The sequence below is a fragment of the Cebus imitator genome, unplaced genomic scaffold (assembly GCF_001604975.1).
Source record: "Cebus imitator isolate Cc_AM_T3 unplaced genomic scaffold, Cebus_imitator-1.0 Scaffold43, whole genome shotgun sequence".
NCBI lineage: Eukaryota > Metazoa > Chordata > Mammalia > Primates > Cebidae > Cebus > Cebus imitator.
In genome coordinates, this window is record NW_016107358.1 from 8,927,663 (window position 1) to 8,948,817 (window position 21,155).

Below are 21,155 nucleotides of genomic sequence, written 5' to 3' on the forward strand. Positions count from 1 at the left end.
AGCTTTTAATCTCCTCTTGAAGATTAACAATGCCATTAGCTTTAAAGTATTGGGGAAGGGCCATTTAACTTTGGTCTGGTGCTTCTTAAATTAATTTGATCATGGAACTCTTTTATTAAGTTATCCCTATTAACATTTGACACATTTTGGTAAACATTTCTGTAGGAATTTATGATATTATCAAGGAAATACATACACACAGAAGCAACAGTGGCACAACATAGGAAATCTGCCCGTATAATCCTATGCACACATTAAAGAAAAAAAAATAGGAAATCAAATTAGTAGTCACGAAAAGTACATGATAGAATTCAGCACCCAGTTTTAGAAAATGAGTTGAAGGGAAAAAATTTAGAAGAAAACACCTTAATGATAATAAAGACTGTTTACATCAAAACAACAACTTTTGATATCCTAAGTGAAAAATGTTAACAAATTTCATCATAATCAGAAATTAGAAAGAAATGCCTGTTATCATCATTTCCTTTTTAAAAAGAGTTGCTTTAAAGGTTTTAGCCAATGAACAATGTAAGAGATATGCCTGCTATAAATACTGGAAACTAACAGATAAAACTATGTATTTGCTGATACTATGATTGTGTATGTAGAAAACCCAACAGATTCAAGGCAAAAAAAGCACTGTATTAATAAAACTTTGTAAGATAGCTAGATAGAAGATAAATATATAAAAAATAAGTAGCTTTTATCTTCTCTGGCACTAAGCACCTAGAAATAAAAAAAATTTCACATGACCAAAACTATAAACTGTAGGACTAAACTTTAAAAACCTGAACACACAACCAATATAAAGCAGGTATTAAATCCTAATAAAAAGAAACCAATGAGGAGTCAGACATGTTCTTGGGTGGGAAGTCTTTCTGTATATATTTTTAATCTCCCAAGGTGTTGGTCCAAGAATGCAAAATTTCAGTTAGATAGAAGGAATGAGTTTTAGTGACCTATTCCACAGCATGGTGTCTACAGTTAACAGTAATATATACTTCCAGATTACTAAGAGAGTAGATTTTAAAAAAATATTCTCACCGCAAAGAAATGGTATGTGAAGGGATGCATATGTTAATTAGCTTGCATTAATCAATCCACAGTGTATGTTTTGATCAAAACATCACATATCGATCAAAAAGGCACACCACAAAACCCCGTAAACATATTCAGTTATTATTGTCAATTTTTAAAAACCTCCCAAAATTAATATGCACATTTAATGCATTTCCAATTAGAATGCCAATGGAGTTTTGAGCTCTTTTTGGCTTTGGTTTTGGTTTTTTGGACTTGTATAAAATAATATTAAAGTTCATTTGAAATAATAATTACCTGGTGATAATCATAGAAATCATACAAAGAAATAAGTAAGAATATTTTCTATAGGAAGCAGCTATCAGAAAATACTATGAAGAATATTTAATACGACACAATAGAGAAAATGGATTTCGGTGTGTGAGATAATATGATTGTTGGTTTCATGAAGTAAGAAAAGCATATGAGATTTTGTTTGTTTGCTTGTTTGTTTTTAAATTAATGATGCTGGAACAACTGGCTCTCCAGCTGGAAGAAAATTTAAAAATTGACCCTCATCTTATCCCATATATGGTAGTAATTTTCAGATGGAATGAGTATTAATGTAAAAAATAAATATCTCACAAGTCAATTTTGTGAGGAAACTTTACAGACTGAACTCTGACACTGTAGAAGAAAACAAAACCCGTGTACAGTCATGTACTACGTAACAACATTTCAGTCAATGACAGATCGTGCGTAAGTGATCTTATGAGATTAAAATGGAGCTAAAAAATTCCTATCACCTAGTGATGTCATAGCTGTTACAATGTAATAGCGTGATCACTTATTCTTTAAACATGTTGTGTAGCCTAAGCTTATAGTGTTTATAAAGTCTACAGTAGCATGCAGTAATGCCCTAGGCCTTCACGTTCACTTACCACTCACCCAGAATAATTTCCAGTCCCACAGGCTCCATTCATGGTAAGTGTCCTATGCAGGTGTACCATTTTTTACTTTTTATACTGCATTTTTACTCTACTTTTCCTATGTTTATATAGAAATGTTTCTATGTTTCTATGTAAATACTTACCATTGTGTTACAATTGCCTGCAGTGCTATATTCAGTACAGTAAAACACACTACGGGTTTGTAGCCTAACAGTAATAGGCTCTGCTCTGCCAAATAGCCTAGGTGTGTAGTAGGCTGTACCATCTTTGTTACTATGATGTCCACACACTGACAAAATCGCCTGCCTAGCAATGTATTGTGTCCCATGCATGACAACAAATACATGCTTGAAGCTCTGAACCACAGTTCTGCTGCAATTATGAGGGAATTTTTATCTCCATCTTTGTAGTCAAATATTTAGGGTGGGGTGAAGAGTAGAGGGAATCTTCAGCTCTGAGCTGGACTTGTCTAAGGTCTGAGACCATTCAGAAAATAATTGTGATAATGGAAGTCTTAGAAAAAATGGTAAGATGAATGCCTTAGATTGGGTTACTAGGAAACAAACTCTGAGAAGAAGACTTGTGTGCAGAAAGTTTGCTGGGGAGATCTCTCAGGATCAACATCTGCAAGAGAGTGGAGGAATCAGTGTTGGGCAGAGGGAGGAGTTGAACCAAAGTGCAGACATGGCCCCCACGGATCTCAAGGCGAGCTCTAGCTATGGGATGGATCTTCGGAGTTGTCTTGACTTGAGCCAAGGGCATGGGCCTTTTATATCTTTTATACCTTGACTGAGGTTTTTTCCTTGGTGTACTTGGTTCCCTATGGCTGACCCCTGAAAGTAACAAAATGAATGAGAACTGTCAGCCACCAACACTCCCAACAACGGGAAAGGTCCAGGCAGCACACCACAGCATCTGCTATAGTCCACATTTTAAGTTTTCTTTTCTTTTTTACATAAGAAATATTATTACTTTTGTTCCCTCAATAAAAGAGGAGGAAAGGCATAGCTAATTTGATTTTGAGATAAAATCTGCGTATTTTTTAATCCAACATGGGTTCTAAACCTTTCAGAGCCCATGATGTGTACGTTCAGAGTTAAGCTGTATTCCAATATGTGTGGCCCATTATATGCCACATGTATTTGGCCTACAGTGCCTAAAATTCCACACTCTACTATTCAGTGTAGAAAAGCCCACTTCAAAGCGGCCTTGAAAGACCCATGGTAGAGGATTTATCTTGAACAGAGTCCTTTCCGCATCTCATGTAATTCAGGAAGTTGAATGACAGCCTCAACTTCCTCCCTCCATAGTTCTAAGACTGGAAAAAAAAAAAAAAGAACATTGCTGGGGAAATAATTCTCTTAAAATGCAGTGCCTGTTCCAATAGGACTGAATAAAGCCAAGGAAATTAGATTTTAAGGGTAATTGCTATAATGAGAAGAGACAAGTATAGAATGTAAACTAGAAATTAAGTGCAAAGGTTTCTATATGCAGGTGCACCTCGATTTCCAGAAACTCAGAATGTAAAAATAGTTTAAAAAACAGAAAAAGAATATAATTTCTATTCATTTTTTAAAATCTGGCAATGCTGTTTCAAGAGAAGATTCATTTTAGTTAGTGTTTTACAATCAACTAAATGTCTAAACATTTGAGATGTCATGTACTATTAAAAGTGAACCAAACTTTAACATAAATTAAAAAAAAAAAAAAAAACAGAAAAGACAATAAATACTTTGTTAAAAATAAAGGGCACATAAAGGACTCTTTACCAGTACATCTTTAAGAGTGTTTATAACCAGAGGCTTACCAACAACAATTGACTTACCCTTCCTTACTCACTCTATTAATCAGGGTTCTGTTGAGGGACAGAACGAATAAGGGGTGTGTGTGTGTGCGCACGTGTGTAAAGGGGAGTTTATTTAAGTGTTAACTTACATGATCACAAGGTCCTACAATAGGCTGTCTGCAAGCTGAGAGGCAAGGAGAGCCAGTCCAAGTCCCCAAACTGAAGAACTTGGAGTCTGATGTTCGAGGGTAGGAAGCATCCAGCATGTAGGCTGGGAGGTGAGACCTGTCTCTCCTTTTCACATTGTTCTGCCTGCTTTATATTTGCTGGAAGCTGATTAGCTTTTGCCCACCAGATTAAGGGTGGATCCACCTTCCCCAGCCCAGTGACTCAAATGTTAATCTCCTTTGGCAACACCCAGGATTAATACTTTTATCCTTCAATCCAATCAAGTTGAGTCCAGTATTAACCATCACACTCACTATATACTTTGTTTTTAACTTTTATTTTAGGTTCAGGGGTACATGTGAAGATTTGTTACATAGATTAAAAAACAGCTGTTTCATAAAGCAAGCTATTATTATATTAAAATACAGAAAGATAGCTTTACATTTAACTGCTTCCAATTTGTATTCAGTTCTTTGTTGCAGTTGCTTTCTCATTCCCTGTGCCTGTATAGGAGATAAGCTGAGATGTGTTAGTACACGGGAGTTTTCCTATGTTGCTGTTCTCAGAACCTGGGTCATGGGACTTATTCATGTCATTCTGCCTTCTAACCAATTTCCCTCCCTCCCTCCCTCCCTCCCTCCTTCCTTCCTTCCTTTCTTCCTGCCCTTCTTCCTTCCCTCCCTTCTTTCTTCCCTCCTTCCCTCCCTCCTTTCCTCCCTCCTTCCCTCTTTTAAAATATTTAAATAAATAGGGTGTTTTGGATGATGTGCTGGGCTCTGAGTAGAAAAGGTGAACTCAAGAGCTAGTGCCTTACCTGGCCAGGGCTTGATGCGCTGTGCTGCAGGGGGTCTTTGTGCTTCGATAACTGCATTCATTAGTTGCTGGCAGAGCAACAGCTATCTCTGTGAGTTAGGTGGGAGGTGTTAATGAATCTGAGGAGGTGGGTGTGGCTTAAAAATGTCTTGGGAGTCTGCAGGGCCTTCTCTCCCTCTCACTTCTGAGCCTACAGCCCTGCAAATCCTGAAAGGCTGGGAGCAGAGCACTAATCACAGGTTTTACTAACCTGTGGCTGAGGCTGTGAAAGCTTGGGAACAGCTTGTGGTGTTAATTTACTGTTACTTTGACATGGGCCCCTGCTTCTTTGATACCCAGTTGGGGAAGAAATCCCAAGCTGTATTTCTTATCAGCTCAAACAGCAGAGGTTTCACTATGTGAAGAGCCTTCCGAAGTGACAATAGGCCCCTGAGCAAATTTCCTTCTCCCTGGAGTTCAGCCACAGGAACCTGCGGGTGTCGAGTGCTTTGGAGATTCTCCTGACGTTTCCCTCAATTCTATGATGGCCCTCGCAGATTCAAGCTTCACATTTCTGGTTACAGCAGAAAGATGAGGAGAAGGATGGCATTAGCAAGACCTACCCCTCTTATCAGCAAAACAAAAGCTTTCCCTGGGTGCTTCCAGCAACAATTTATGTCTCATTTGCTACCCTTAGCTGTAAGGGAAGCTGTGAAAGTATTCCCTTTTCCAGTCTCTTCAGAGGAGAGGGAAAGGAGAAGGATGAAAGTGGGTGCTGGTGGACCCGCAGTGATATATGCTGGGCATCCCTCCCAGCTGGGCCACCCTGTGAGTATTAAAGTGCTGCCCTAATGCCGGCAGCATTGAGGCAGGTTGTTCATCATGTGCTCAAGCATTTCCAGGACTGGATCAATTGCACATGTTCTGCATCATGAACCCCATAAAACATGGAAATGTCATGAGTAACACTTTCTTGAGTAGCATTTATCGAAAGACAGCTGGGGTGTTGGCTGATGTGTTTTCAGGGTGGGAGTGACATGGACGATTCTCATTTAAGATAGTTTGCTCTGGCCCACTTCAAGGAATCAGGGGAATTCAAGACTGGAGAGGAGATGATCAGAGAAGAGAAGATGAGAGCCTGGGTTATGGCTGCCGTTGTAGACATGGACAGGAGCGATGGGATTTGAGAATATTTAGGAGACAAAATCTGCAGGACTTGTGTTTGGTAGTCTGTGAGGGGTGAAAGGGAGGAGGGTCAAGGTCAACTTCCAGGTAGCTGGCTTATGTGACTATCATGACAGATGCTAGCACTTCCAAATGAGATACGCAGCAGGGATTCCAGAGAGAAAAAATCAGGTGTGGAAAATGATAATGGTGGTAGCGGCTTCATTGATAACTCACTGGCACTGCTGCTGTGCAGAGGTGCTGTGTGCTTCCCATTTAATTGTTCAAGCAACCCTCTGGGCATTGGACTAGGGTCATCTCCATTTTTCACATGAGATAAGGGTTCAAAGGATTAATTAATTTACCCCAGGTCACACCTGGAAAGTGCTGGGACCTCAATTCAAACCCAGGCAGCCTCTTCTAATCACAATACTTACTACCTCCACCAAGGAGATGGTGGAAATATGAATGTGATTCTGTTTGAACTGGTGAATGTGAATTACTTGAGGGACTTTCAGGTAAACCTGTCCGATAGATGATATGAGTCTGAAGCTTAGTGGAGGAGGGCTGGGTTGGACAGATTAAAATTTGGATATCATATACACATGGGCAGAAAAAGGTAAATCGAGTCAGCAGTGGACTGAAGGTTGCCCTGGGGAAAACAACTCCTAAAGGGTCAGTCCAGAAACTAGAGCCCCTGGAGGAAACATAGACCAAATGACCAGATAAACAGAAAGAAAACAAGGGGAGTGCAGTGTCACTAAATCCAGGACAGTTGTGTGTTTAAAGAGGAAAGAATGATCAATGTTATCAAATATAAGTGGGAGATGCAGTGAGGTAAGAACTTCCCACTGGAGTCAACAGTTAGGAGGACACTGGTTGAACTGGGAAGATTCCAAATTTTAATGGTCTGAAAGTCAAGGATATGAGGAAGTGGGTGTAGTCGATTTTGATGAATCTTTAAAGAAATTTGAAGGAGAGGAAAAGAAAAGTTGGGTGGTAGCTAGAGATGAGAGGAGGGGTGTTTTGATTTGGGTATCTGTTTCAGGATTGGAGGGACTGGAATGTGTAGCAGGCGGATAGGAAAGAACCAGTAGAGGAAGAATTCTGAAGATTCAGGAAGTACTGGAGGAGAATCCTGGACCAGGTGGAAGCATAGAGGACAGGGGCACAGGTGAGGGGCTGAGTAGGAAGAAAAAGCCCTCATCTTCCAAGGGTGTCGACAAACAGGTGAGGGAGAATGTGAATGCCGTAGGTGGAGAAGTATGAACTAAAGCCTCGTGCCTAACAATGTCAAGTTATTCAAAGATGTAGGTGGTGAGCAGGTGCTGCAGGGTCTTAGGGGGGCAGAGGAATACACTTATATCTGAAAACATCACCCGTATCCTTTAAGACTATGTCTTCCCATGGATTTTTGTTTCAGAAAGTCTAGGTAAAACCATCATGCTGATGTGTGATTTTCACCTACGTGACAGAGTTTCTCTATTGAGAAATATCTTGCCCCAAATTATGCAGCTTGTAAAGTGTAGAGAACCATTTCTTAGCCTATACTTTTTCAACTATTTTATGCTGCATTTTGGTGAAAATAGACAGCCTATTTCATCATTTTGAAGGAACATTTATATAGAATGTCATTTCAGATTTTTGCTCCTATGGGCTTCTGCATTGATGATCAACGTGTTTATTTTTAAGCGTCTCTGTGAAGTGACTAATAATGGCATCTAAGAAAGTAGGACAGTGTTTCCCAGAGTGCGTTCTCTATGAACACCTGTCATGTGAGATGCTCCTTGTGGGGAAAAAAGGTTCCGTCATCAAATACATTTGGATCATGCTGTGTTTTGTGTCTCTTCTCATAGAGGCCCAACACACATTAATATATAAAAGGCTGTGAGTAGACACGCAGTCAAAAAATGAATCTTGTTTAGCCCAATGATTCCCAAAATTGTTCTACTATAAACACTACCCTACAACATTTTTATTTTTATAATACCATCTAATAAAGTGCAGAACTCATTCTAGGAAATGCTGAACTATAGACACATATTACCTCCATTCCATAGAACACTGAGGCTGGTGGACAACAGAATTTGAGCAGATCTGTAGTCTATGTGTTGTGATAACTTTATATCCAATTTTTTTTTCTTTTTGATGTTTAAGATTTTATGCAAACATTGAAAAAGCTATCGATTTGGCATTCATATTCAGTAACTTTTCAAAATAATTGTTAAGAAATCCTTTTGTATGTTTATATATATATATATTTAGATATTTATTTGGCTTCTTTTAACCATAAAGCCTTTTTTTCTTGAATGTGTTTACTGAACTCTTATCGAATACTTTGTATTCACAAAGCACTGTACTGGGATTAGAATAGTAAGATATGTTCATCCCTTGCCTCCAGAGGATTTGTTTGTTGTCCAGAGGGGACAGTCTGAGTAGAAAAGGCTGCATTCAATGCGAGCCTCTTGAACAAAATGCTTAGAAGGCACCTTGGAAGGAGTGACTGACGGCAAGAATAGTTGAAAGAATCCCCCAGAAAGAGCTATTTGAGGTGGGTCTCAAAAAATGAATAGGGATTGACCCAGAGGAATGGAAAATGTATACATTTTAGAAAAAGAAAATAGAAAAGTTCAGTGGAGCATGACATTTTGGAAGCATACTGATGACTTTGTATGACTTGATAAGAAGTTTTGATGTAATTCTATAAATAGCCAGAAGCCTCTATAGAAGCATTTTAAGCACAGTATTAAGATCTGATTTTTTCTTACTTTTTAGATTACTATAGAAGAAGTGTGGAAGATAAATTGGAGGACCAAGGTTTTTTCAGGACATTAGTAAGAGACTCAAGGGAAAACATTCTCACTAATAAATGATAGGATAAATGGATGCTGCATGAGTTTATATGATTTTCTCCTCTTTTTTTCCTCCAGAGGAACTTATGTTTACCTTTATAACTAGAAGTAGTAAAATGTATGTGTGTGTGTGTGTGTGTGTGTGTGTGTATTTGCATAGTAAGATGAGACTCACCTGTAGTGAAGTAACACACTCTGGTCTGAGGACTAACAATGTGCCCCAGTGGCTGACCCTCTGCCATTTGTAGGTCATCTCAGGGATGACATCTCATGTGATAAAAGGGCAAAATAAAGCCCTTTTTGGTGGGGAAGGAGGGAATTTTTGACGCTTGGACTCAGGCAGTGCCCAATCAGAACCCAAGCTTCACCATGAATAGCAATGACAGAATTGCTTCACCCCACCCCACCCCCACTGCATTACTGTTTCCTCACCTGAAAATAGGGACTACAATATTTAGTTTAAACAGCCATTTATGGGTTAAAGGAGATAATGTATATGAGAGCACTTTTTTTATTCTCACAGTAAACTGGGAGGCAGGGAAGGTAGAAATAAACCTCATTAAAATCACGGAAACCAATGTTCTTGGTGATTGCTTTACCCCAGGTTGTCGGCAATGGATCTGAATAGATATTTCTCAAAAGAAGACACCAATAAGCTTATGGAAAAATGCTCAACACCTCTAATCATCAGAGAAATGAAAATTAAAACCACAATGAGGTGCCACCTCATACCTGTTAGAGTTGTTATTACCAAAGAGAATGATAACAAGCCTTGGCAAGAATGCGAGGAATAGAGAACCCTGTACCCTATTGGTGGGAATGTAAATTAATGCAGCTATTTTGGAAAGTAGTGTGGTGGTTCCTCACAAAACTAGCAATAGAGTTACCATATGATCCAGCAACCTTACTTCTGGGTATATATCTAAAGAAAATTGTAATCTGTATGTTGAAAAGATGTATGTAGTCCTATGTTCATTTCAGCACTGCTCACAATAGCCAAGATATGAAAGCAACCTAACAAATGGATGAAGAAAATATGGTGTATAGATGCAATGGAGTGCTCTACAGCCCTTAATAGAAGGAAAATTCTGCCATTCACAACAAGGATAGAACTGGAGAGAATTATGCTAACTGAAATAAATGAGGCATAGAAAGACGAATACTGTATGATCTCACTTATATGTGGAATCTGAAAAAGTCAGTCTCATAAAACGGACTAGAAAGATGGTTACCAGAGACTGGGGCTTGGGGTCAAGGAATGAGGAAAGAGGAAATGTAGGTCAGTGGGTATAAAGTCTCAGTTAGACTAGAAGAATAAGTTTTAGTGCTCTATCACACAGATTGGCGACCATCGTTTAAAATAATGTATTGTATATTTCAAAATTGCTAAAATAATAGATTTTTAATGTCTTCACCATCGTTAACTTCCTTTTTTCAATGTACAGAGAAAAGAAAGGTAACTATGTAAGGTGACAAACATGTTAATTAGCTGATTGAATCTTTCTACGATGTGTACATAAATCAAAACTTCACTTCGTATCCCAATGAATTCCCCATAAATGATTGTCCATTTAAAAAACAATCTATACACACACCAAGAAAATGCTTCCAAAAGCAAATAGGAGGGAACTGCTCTCACGTCTTTTGTCTCCTAGTGGCAAAGACAACCATCACTGAGCCTCTCAACAAAAATACCCAATGTCCTTGTGGCATCCATTCTGTCAGCTTCATTAGTCAAATAGGGGCCCTGACAACCCACAGGCCAAGTTCTGCCTGGAATTATTTGCCCACAAGTTCTAGCTGAAGTGACAGAAACAGTTTAATCTCAAAGTAGGTGGGACTGTCATCCGTATTCTGGTGCCAGAGACTTTACCATGTGCTTCCTCAGCCCTGCACTGTCGCTCATATCATGTCTGTAGAGCTGGAGTTTCTGAGCGAAGCTTGGGTCCCTAGGGAAATAGAGTCACCAATGTCTTTGTCACGTCAAGGGTGCTGTACAGAGCACTCGTGGAGGTTTTGGAATGAGAGCACAGAACACTCGCAAACACTTCCTCCCTGGCTGCCTCCTCTGCTTTCTCCCCTCTCTTTCCTATTCCCCTAATTTGCCTTCACCCCTGCTCCTACGGCTTTTCTCTCTGTCTTCACACTTGTGTCTTACAATGACCGCTTTCACTTACAAGAATTCGTAAATGTGGCTCATTTGCACCCACATAATTGAAACTGTACTCCACCAGAAAGTTCTGGTCTGAACTCAGAGAGGATGGACTGTGGTCATTTCCTGGCTTTTCCACATAAATTCTAAGACATTCTCGCAGCATGTGAAACAAGGGGTGAAAAAGGTGGGGAAAAAGTATTTAATGAAAACAGATGTGTCCACTGTAATACCTTGCTCTTGAGTCTCCAATCTAAGAAGAGAGCATGCATGTGAAATTAAACCCACTGAAGAAAAGATCCAAGGGGACTAAATATTCTTCATCTGTGCCCTCCAGTTACTCCAGCAGAATGTTTAAGGATTGATGAGGGAATAACTGGAAGCTCTTTGAACTGCTTTGTGATAGTGGCTTCCTAATAAGATGACCCAATTACCAGCCTTATTTTCAATATTGCAACTCTGTAGGAAAGCTAAATTCTTAACGGTATTCCTTAAGGAAGGATAACCTTCATAAAATGCTACTGTGATAGCAGCCAGAGTCAGACAGGTATTACACAACCATAAGACAGGCTATAAATAGGTCTACCTCTCTCTTGCTACCCTCTTCACCTTCTCTTTCTTCTCAATATCTCAGCCTCTTTTCCAATCTTTTCTCTTGTTTCTTATGATTTATATGACTTTCCCTCTCAGTCTGTCTGTTTCTATCTTGCTCTTGCTCTCTGTCTCTCATGCACACATACCCAACTGTCCTGTGGATGGATGCATGTCTAGGTGTCAGTGGCAGCAAATGCACTGGAGTCCCACGGCACCAAAGTCTGTTAGCAGCCGTGAATCCGTCCATACAGGTCTATCGCAACTTCAATTCTTATCTCCTCATAAAGCAGAAGGAGAGATGGGCCAGTTTTAGAGCAGGAGTGAAAGTTTATTCAAAAGCTTTAGAACACGAATGAAAGGAAGGAAAGTACGCTTGACAAAGGGCCAAGTGGGTAACTTGAAAGACAAATGCACAGTTTGACTTTGACTTGGGGTTTTTGTTTGTTTGTTGAGACAGCGTCTTGCTCTATCACCCAGGCTGGAGTGGAGTGGTGCAATCTCGGCTCACTGCAACCTCCACTTCCTAGGTTCAAGTGATTCTCCTGCCTCAGCCTCCTGAGTAGTTGGGATTACAGGCACGTGCCACAACACTCGACTAATTTTTGTATTTTTAGTAGAGACAGGGTTTCACCATGTTGACCAGGCTGGTCTCAAACTCCTCACCTCAAGCCTCCCAAAATGCTGGGATTACAGGCGTGAGCCACCACACCCGGGTGACTTAGGGTTTTATCTGTTGGTATACTTCTGGGGTCTTGCATCCCTTCTCCTGTGATTCTTCCCTTAGACGGGCTATCTATGTGTGCAGTGGTCTGCTAGTGCTTAGAAGGGGAGCATGCACAGTGTGTTTACTAGTGTTGTACTCGTGGTCACTTGAGGCATTTTTTTCTTACCAGTTAAGTGTTCCTAGAGGAAGCTCACATACTGATTACATTCCGCCATTTTGTCTCAGTGTGCATGCTTGCGCTCACTCGCCCATCTCTTGAGGTCTTATTGGGAAGCTGCTGATCACCAGTTTCAGGTATTCCTGTTTATTGCAAGACTGCCCATCCCTGGCACTAGCTGGGACCAATTACTATTTTAGAGAGACAGTATAACAATTGCCTGACCATCACCTGATGGTTACCTGACATTTCTGGTGTGGGTGTAGTGGGGGAAGCCCTCTCCTCCCCTGCTGACACCTGACTAGGTACCTACCGTAGCATAGGTATTTACTCATTTGTTAGAGGAGTAATGGGAGTTACCCTTGGGAAGTGGGTCTGACAGTTTTTGTGTCTGTTCATGAGTATTTCTTTAGCCTTCAAGAAGCTGGGGCTGGATGTTCTAAATGTGTTCCCACCTCTGGCCAAAGCCTAGCTTAGCCATTGGGATGCTCCTTCTCTGCACTGTTGGAGGTTTTGCACTTCTTTAACTTTCCTGTCTATTTCCTTTCAATTTCTGTTTACAAACCATTTTAACATCTTGTCCCATGTCTGGTTCAATGAATTTCTGATGCAGAAACCTCTGCTGTGTCCAGCACTTTGTGACATCCCGTAGGGGATTTAAGAAGAATGAAAGACCCCATCTCTGTTTTTGTTTGTTTTTTGTTTCTTTGAGATGGATTCTTGCCCTGTTGCCTAGGCTGGAGTGCAGTGGTGCAATCTCAGCTCACTGCAACCTCTGCCTCCCTGGTTCAAGTATTTCTCATGCCTCAGCCTTCAGAGTATCTGGGATTACAGGAGCCCACCACCATGCCCAGCTAATTTTTTTGTGTGTGTATTTTTAGTAAGAAACAGGGTTTCAAACCGTTGACCATCTCTGTCTTTAAAGCACTTACTATAATTGGAGTGACAAGAATTCCACAAACAATGAACATAGTCATAGAGTATATAATCAAGGGCTGTACGGACACAGTTGCCTTCCAGAAATGTGTGACACGGCTGGCAGAAGTGACTCTGGGCAGCCAAGAGCAAGACGATCAGCTAGAATTGAAGGGTAAAATCTCAGAAAAGGACAGGTAGATCTTGAGATGGCTCTTGGGGAACTGAAAGTATTCCAATAGGGCTGGGAAGTATATACCCTCCAGGCAAGGAGGATGGGATTCTTGGTAGTCCAGAAGCTTATTGCTCTGCTGATGCATACAAGCTTCTAGTGAGAAAGAAATCCTTCCCTGAATCGAGTTTCTGGCCATTTTGGAGTTTGGGCACCACTCAGTTTCAAGGCTCTGGAGTTGTATGGGGCTTGCAACGGCAGGAAAGGCCCATCGGGCAGGCCCATGAACAATGTGCTCCCCTTATGGAATCAGTTCGCTGTTACTGCTTGGTTAGTGCTGAGGGTGGACAGGAACCTTTTGCATTAAAGCAATCACTTCTACAAAAAGAGGAAGAAAACCTTATGTTTCTGTGACTAAAATGACGGAAATGAAGTGGTGGAGACAGCTGCTGTGGCATTTTCCATCAAACAGCTTTTCTATTTGTGCAATATATTTCTAAGTGATAGAAAATGACACACTATCTCCATTACTTCATTTCCAGCATTCCAACCTTTGCTAACTTTCATATTTGTGAAACAAATTGCTTTAAACATGTCAAAGACACTTGAGTGGAGTGTTAGCCAAATTTTAAAAATAAAGATGATTCATAAAGACACTGCTTGTGTTTGTAGCCATCATGACAACATTTCAGGAAAAAAAAAAAAAATCGCAGTGCTGATGACTGAAAGTGCCAGCGTAAGGTAATCATCTTCGGAAGTGAGAAGCAAATCTTTTTGCTCTCGGCCTTTTTCCCTTAGATTTATATGAGATGGTAAACCTGGCCTTGTGGTGCTCAATTATTGCTTCAATGACTCACTAAGTAATCCCTTGCAAGTTGGTTTCTCCAGCCTCTGGATTTATTTTTATTGTTATGCAATGGGTGGAACACTTCACTGCTGTTCTGCTCCTCAGCAGTTAGTTCTGTCTTTTCTTACAGCTGATGCTTCTTGAGGGGAAAGGCCACTTTGTGTCTTTTGTTAGACATAGGATGTTGCCGAGGGTAGGGAAACCAGGAAGGTAGGAGGGTATCCCTTAGAATATCCTTTAGCATGTACTTTTGAAGAATTGATATTGGCACTCCAAACAAAGAAAGCTCAAAAGTTCCTCTTAATATACTTAAAAACCTACATCACTAAGGGGGAAAAAAAAAAGGCCAGTTGCGGTGGCTCACTCCTGTCATCCCAGCACTTTGGGAGGCTGAGGCAGGTGGATCATGAAGTCAATAGATCGAGACCATCCTGGCCAACACAGTGAAACCCTGCCTCTACTAAAAATACAGTAATTAGCTGGGTGTGATGGCGTGAGCTTGTAGTCCCAGCCTCTCGGGAGGCTGAGGCAGGAGGATCACTTGAACCCAGGAACCAGGACCCAGGACCTGGACAGGTTGCAGTGAGCCAAGATCATGCTTCAGCCTGGTGACTGAGACTCTGTCTTAAAAAAAAAAAAAAAAAGGAAGGACATGGATACACAGGATAATTGTACAAAAATTGGGTAGTACATGTATTGTTGTGGTTTAAAAGGCTTTTAAAATTTTGAAACAAACTCCTCTTTACAGAAAATTGACAAGACAAACCATACAAAGAACTTTTTCCCAGAACCATTACAGCTGTCAATCTGATGTCTCATCATCCCTGAATACTTTAGTGTGTGTTTCCTATGAGCAAAGACATTATTCTATACAACCATCAAAATAAGGAAATTAACACTGATATTTTATGTAGTCTCATCTTTAGAACACATTTGAGTTTTTCCAGTTGTTCAGTAATGTCCCTTATAGCAGGAGGAGCTAATCCAGGATCACATGTTATATTTAGATGTCATGTCTCATGTCTTTAGTTTTCTTTAATTTGGAACAGATAAATAATCTTGCTTTGACTTTCATGATTTGATGTGTTTGAACATTACAAGGCAGTGATTTTTAGAATGCCTCTCCATTTGGGTTTGACTGATGTTTCTTCATGGTTAAAATCAAGTCACACATCTTTCACAGGAAGATTATAGAAATGATTCTATGTTCTTCTCAGTGCCTCCTACCTGGTTGCACATAACTTTTACAGATCCTGTTACTGATGATGTTAACTTAACCACTGGATTAAGTTGGTGCCAAAGGTTGAGTACCCAGGAAGTTGACTGTGAAATTAGCATGCAAGCAGTTGATTAGGGAGTGCTCTTGGGATCAACTCCTATGGAAGGTAGCAGTATTGGCCAGTGGGGGAGTCAGGCTGTAATGCAGTCACACCAAAGGCCTCAGCTGACACTGTGTTAAACTCTTGAGCTGAGATGGCTCTTCAGAGTTCTCCAGAGATGGGAAGAAAGGGACAAGGCTTCGTTCCTCCGTAGTGATCAGTTACTGGATGTGAGCCACCCCTGGAATGAGGTGTGGCCCCGGATGAGCCAGTTTTCTTCTCGTAAGGCAATGCCCAAGGAGGGCTGACCCACTGAGGACCCTGTCATCACTCCCAGCAGCTGAGTATAAGCCTGTCTGTCATTTTCAAAGGTGCCTTCGGCAGAATATCACAGAGCCCAACACAGAGGTGATTGTTGGGGTTGCCCCTGTAAAGTTACTCTTTGTTCCTTTTATAGTTAATAAGTACTTAATGGGAAATTATCTTGAGACTATAAAATCCCATTTATCACCAAAATTATTGTTGATAGAATGACTGATTAATACCAGGATGAATCCTGATTTTCTTTTTTAATTAAATAGGTTACTTAAATCTTTTATTATCATTAAATAATTTAATGTTCAAACAGCCTTGATTTTGCCCATTGGAAACTGTTCCAACTGGTTTCAGTATCCTTCCTTCCTCAGTCTCTGGCACAGTACAATGTTTCAGGCTCATTTTGAATTTTCCCTGCACCTACCCTGAAAACAACCATTTCTCTAAGGAGAACAAGTTCTCCAAAGAACCCAGCTTCATTTTAATAGAAAGTCATATTTGGAAACCAAGATCTAGGTTCTAGGTGTGCTCGTTACCATTTTACCTCCTGTCAGTGTTTCCCGATTCAACCTAGGTATATCTCACACACCGTTCTTGTCACCTCTCTGTCGTACCTATGGTGACCCTGATTTATGACCCTTGTCCTCCATGCGTGTTTTATCCTTGAGCTTGCCATTTACTGAGTCTTTGCAATGTGCCAACAGTGTGCTTTGTGTTTGCCTTATCTTTATGTTGCTGTTGTAACAAAATATCATAATCTTAGAGTCTTTGCAATGTGCCAACGGTGTGCTTTGTGTTTACCTTATCTTTATGTTGCTGTTGTAACAAAATATCATAATCTTAGAGGCTTAAAACAACAAAAATGTATTATTTTGATATCAAGTATAATGATACATAAAAGGTATAATGACGCCTTCACTGAGCTCCTTCTACCTAGTGTCCTCCCTTAGGGAGGAACCAGCGGAATTTAGATGCTGATTATTCTGGATCTGAATGGTCCAGAATAATAAAGATCTGATGGCTGGTCCTGGTATACCTGGTCTGACACTGGAACTGAAATCTGGAAAGGTCTTAGAAATTATATTGAGACTGTAAAATCCCTGAGCAAGAAGACAAGGTCTTCAGAATGTGAAGTAAAGAATATGCCCTCTCCCAATTTTATGCAATGAATGGAATTCTACTATGGCAATTGATTCATTTAAGATGTGAAGGAATTATTTCCTATAAAGTATAAATATGGAGGTAAGAAGTATCAGTACTCTTCTTAGACATTTTAGCAAAATGAATTTATTAGACTCTTGCCATTAACTGTTAGCTGAGACCAGTTCCCTGAGAATGAGTTGCCAAATGACTGTTTTCATGGGGAGCCATGTGATGTTCAGTAGCCAGGTGCTGCCAGGGAAGGCCGGCCCAGATGAGTCCCAAAGTGAGGATTCTCCAGCCACTCTGCAAACAGTATGAAACTCCAGGGTACATGCTTAAAGCACTCTGGAATTTGAGTAGTGGCAGATGTTTTGATGAAATTCTTTCACGTTGCCATTTTCCAAAGCATTGGAATTAGGTGTTACTTATGGAAGGTAATATTGTACCCCTTCAAGCCCACAAATGCCAACAAGTACTCAGCAATGACCTTTATTAAAGGCAAATCAGTAGGGAACACATGACACAGAGGAAATGAGAGAAGATTGGAATATATTTTAAGGCCTTAAGAAGACGTCAGGAACAATTGTTCTCCCACAAGGTATCCTTAGGCAAGACTCCCCTGGTCCAACCTCAGTACTGTTTCTTTATATCCCTGTGTTTCAGCGGCATCCATGGTCTCTCATGTTGTTTCTCTATGACACTTACAAAAAGTAGGCTTGAATACAGTTTTTATAAAGCGATGCTTTTAAATGTAAGCAGTAATCAACTTATGAAGTAACAATGAACACCTATAGTAAGTAGATAAACACACGTAAATATAAATATGAGTAAATAAAATGCAACGGTGTCTCTTTCTTTTTGCCAGTCCTTTGAGTTCCATATTTATTGTTATGTAGTTAAGAAAGTCGGTGACTTCCCCCACAGTCTGCTACTCTTACTCTGTTATTCTCACATGGCATTAATATTACCAATTAAATTGCGGTCTAAACTTGGATATTTTATTATCAACCTACTGAGCACAGGAAATGTATCATGTCTCAGCACATTCACCACCCTCTCTCCTCCAGTTTAAGTGGTATCACTCTGCTCATCATAAGCACTAGTAAACATCTGTTTAAATAAATGTTTATTAAGTATGTGTTGTAAATATCCACTTGTAGGTTAATAGTAGATGGACTGCACCATAGTCCTTAGAATGTTTTCTATGTTGATTTTTGTTCTTCCAATAATTGGTTTAATTTCTGGCAATGCAAATTCACTTAACACTTGCTTTTATATATTGCATTCACATAGGCCCCAAAGACAAACAAATACTTTATCAGAATTACCAGTGATTTAGTCTTATTTTTGTTATTGTTGCCATTAAGTTATTAACAAGAATTGACTGTTTTAGCAAAAATATCAATTGGCCTATTTTGCTTGGAAGACATTCAGCTATACTTTTTAATCTTCGTTGGCTAATGACACTTTATTTTTTAAGTCAGTTGCTGTGACTTTAACAAAATGAGTCTTTCTTGTAAAACCTAGAAGTCTCGTTCTGTTCATATAATGGATGGAACACAAGCAAATGAGCAAATGGTGCTTTGGCTCCACAGACTTGCCATTTGCTGGGAGAAATTCAGTTGCTGTAGGAGAGAATTCCTTATGGCATGTGTTCTGAGCTGATTGAGAACATGAAAGAGATGCCTCTCAAAGTCTCTAACTGCAATGCTTCTGGTCAGTGACCTTCATGTTCAGTGCAAAGTGTGTCTCCCCACGAAGTCCCTCTCCAACCCTTGGGCTTCCAGACCCCAGTACAAGGGGTCAGAAACCCAAGAAATATGAAAACATTCTTTGTCAGTAAGAAATATAAAAACATTCTTTGTCAGTTGAAAGAATTGCATAACAGTTGCGGTCAGACAGGGCAAAAAGCTGGGTATGCAGTTTGGTTTATTACCATGAAATCCAGCAAGCTACAATAAATTAGACTTTGTGACATAAACAACCTATTTCTCTCCCTCACATCTCTAGACCTTGAAGAGTTTAACCTCTATGGATTGGTAGAATAAAAAAAGTATTGTTTAAACTCATGCCAAAGAAGGGCTGAAAATTGCCCTAGAAATAGTGGTCATATAGATGAACTTTGTACTTCTGGTGGCCACATTTTTTTATACCATGCCCCCTGAGCAAGTTTCCCTATTTCCAACCCCCTCTTCCCTCCCTATTTCCAACATCCAGCTCCAGCTTTTAGGAAAGGTATATAGTACAACAAATTTAAGCAAACTCATTGCCTTTCCCAGGGATATAAACATTTCAGTATCATTTCTAATTTCTCTTCCGTTGGCAGAATTTTCATTACCAACAAGCAAAGGGGGAATATTGAGAGGTCAAGAGATCTTCACAGGAATACTGATTGCTCTCCTGCAGTCTTCACAGAACAACCAAAGCGATTTTTAAAAAGAACTTAAAGCAGATCATGCCTCTTTTGTAGTGACTGTTTTTCTCAATCAGAATAAAATCCAATGTCCTATAAGGACCTGCTTGATCTGGCTCTCTCTGACCTCATCTTCTGTGGTTCCCTCTGTTCCTGGCATTTGCCCATCTCCCATAATTCCCCTGCTCAGACACTGCCACCTCCCACAATTCCCTCTGCTCCAGGCATCTTATCTCCCACAATTCCCTCTGCCCCAGGCACCTCATCTCCCACAATTCCCTTTGCCCCAGGTAGCTTATCCCCCCCAGTCCCCCAATTGTCCTGCTTAGGCATCTCACCTCCCACAGGTCCTCTGCTCCAGGCACATTGGCCTCCTCAAACATGCCAAGTACCACCTCCCACAGGGCCTTTGCACTGACAACACCCATCCCCTGATATTTGCACTGCTCATTCCCTTACTTTTCTCAAGTCTCTTCTCAAATGTCTTCTCTAGCCACTGTCTCCAAATTAGCACCCCCAACTCTCCCTCTCTGTCCCCTTAAGATGCTCTAGTCATTTTTTTCATAGCACTTGTCTCCATTTGACATAGCATATATTTATTTGTTTATCGTCCGTCTACTCCCACTAGACTATACACTCCATGACTCTTCTATGTATTGACACTGCTGTGTTCTCAGTACCTAGAACAGGGCCTGGCACTTAAATGGTGCTTAATAAATAACCTGTTGATGAAATAAATCCCTGAATTGTGCCACATCAGCAGGTACTTGTTAATTGAAAAATCACAAATCTACAAATTTGGAGAGGAGTCTTCGTTTCTTATGAAAGGTTACAACCTGCAGAGTGACCATCCAGACAGGCTGAGAAGCTCAGCCTCTGGCAGAGGCTGAAAGGTGGGCAGTTCAAGGGAAGAGAAGATGGAACAGGTAATTGTGTTGAACTGGTTGGCCAAATGTACATATTCAGCAGGTTACAGGAGGAGCTATGAACATTTATGAAGGGGGTCTTCACGTATGCGTGGGTCAAATAGATGTGACCCATGTTCACTTTGGGGTGAGATTTAACATTTACATGTACTGCAGTTAGGCCCTATACATAAAAAGGTGAAGCAGGGACAGAAATGCATTGAAGTGTGCAGCCTCAGTAAATCAGCCAGAACCAGTCCATGGTTGATAGTCTCTTACCAGGAGAAAGTTGCTGAAATCAATCTCTAATCCAATCAAAGCTGTAGTTTGTGACTGGTGGCATGTGGGTCAGTTAGTCAGCATCTGGTGGTGGAAGAACTGCAATTGTTTCAGCATTGCTCATCTTGAGACCCAGACTTGTTTAGCTGCCACAGACAAGAAACAAAAAACACACAGAAAAACTATGGCAGTGAGAACATAGTTTATTCTTTAAATGCAGGGGTTCATGACTTAACCCTTGGGTCTTGTTTATAATTAGGTATTTTATTGCCACAGTGTCAGTCTTATGATCTCTATTTTAACATTGATTCTGTTCAGTTGTGTCTAAACAGCAAAACGAAAGGGAATATAAAGAAATGTGTCTCACCTCTCATCCCATCATGGCTGAGACACAGTTTTTAAGGTTTCTCTGGGGCCCCCTTAGCCAAGAGAGAGTCTGTGCAGTTGATTGGAAGCAGGGATGGGGATAAGATTTTACTTTTAGTTCTCAC

The 21,155-nt window shown here is 40.3% G+C and overlaps 1 protein-coding gene across 1 annotated transcript in view; it reads left to right on the forward strand.

Annotated features, from left to right (window-relative positions):
* Positions 1-21,155, forward strand: part of F13A1 (coagulation factor XIII A chain) — a 164,325-nt gene that overhangs the window by 15,432 nt on the left and 127,738 nt on the right. The window lies entirely within an intron of this gene.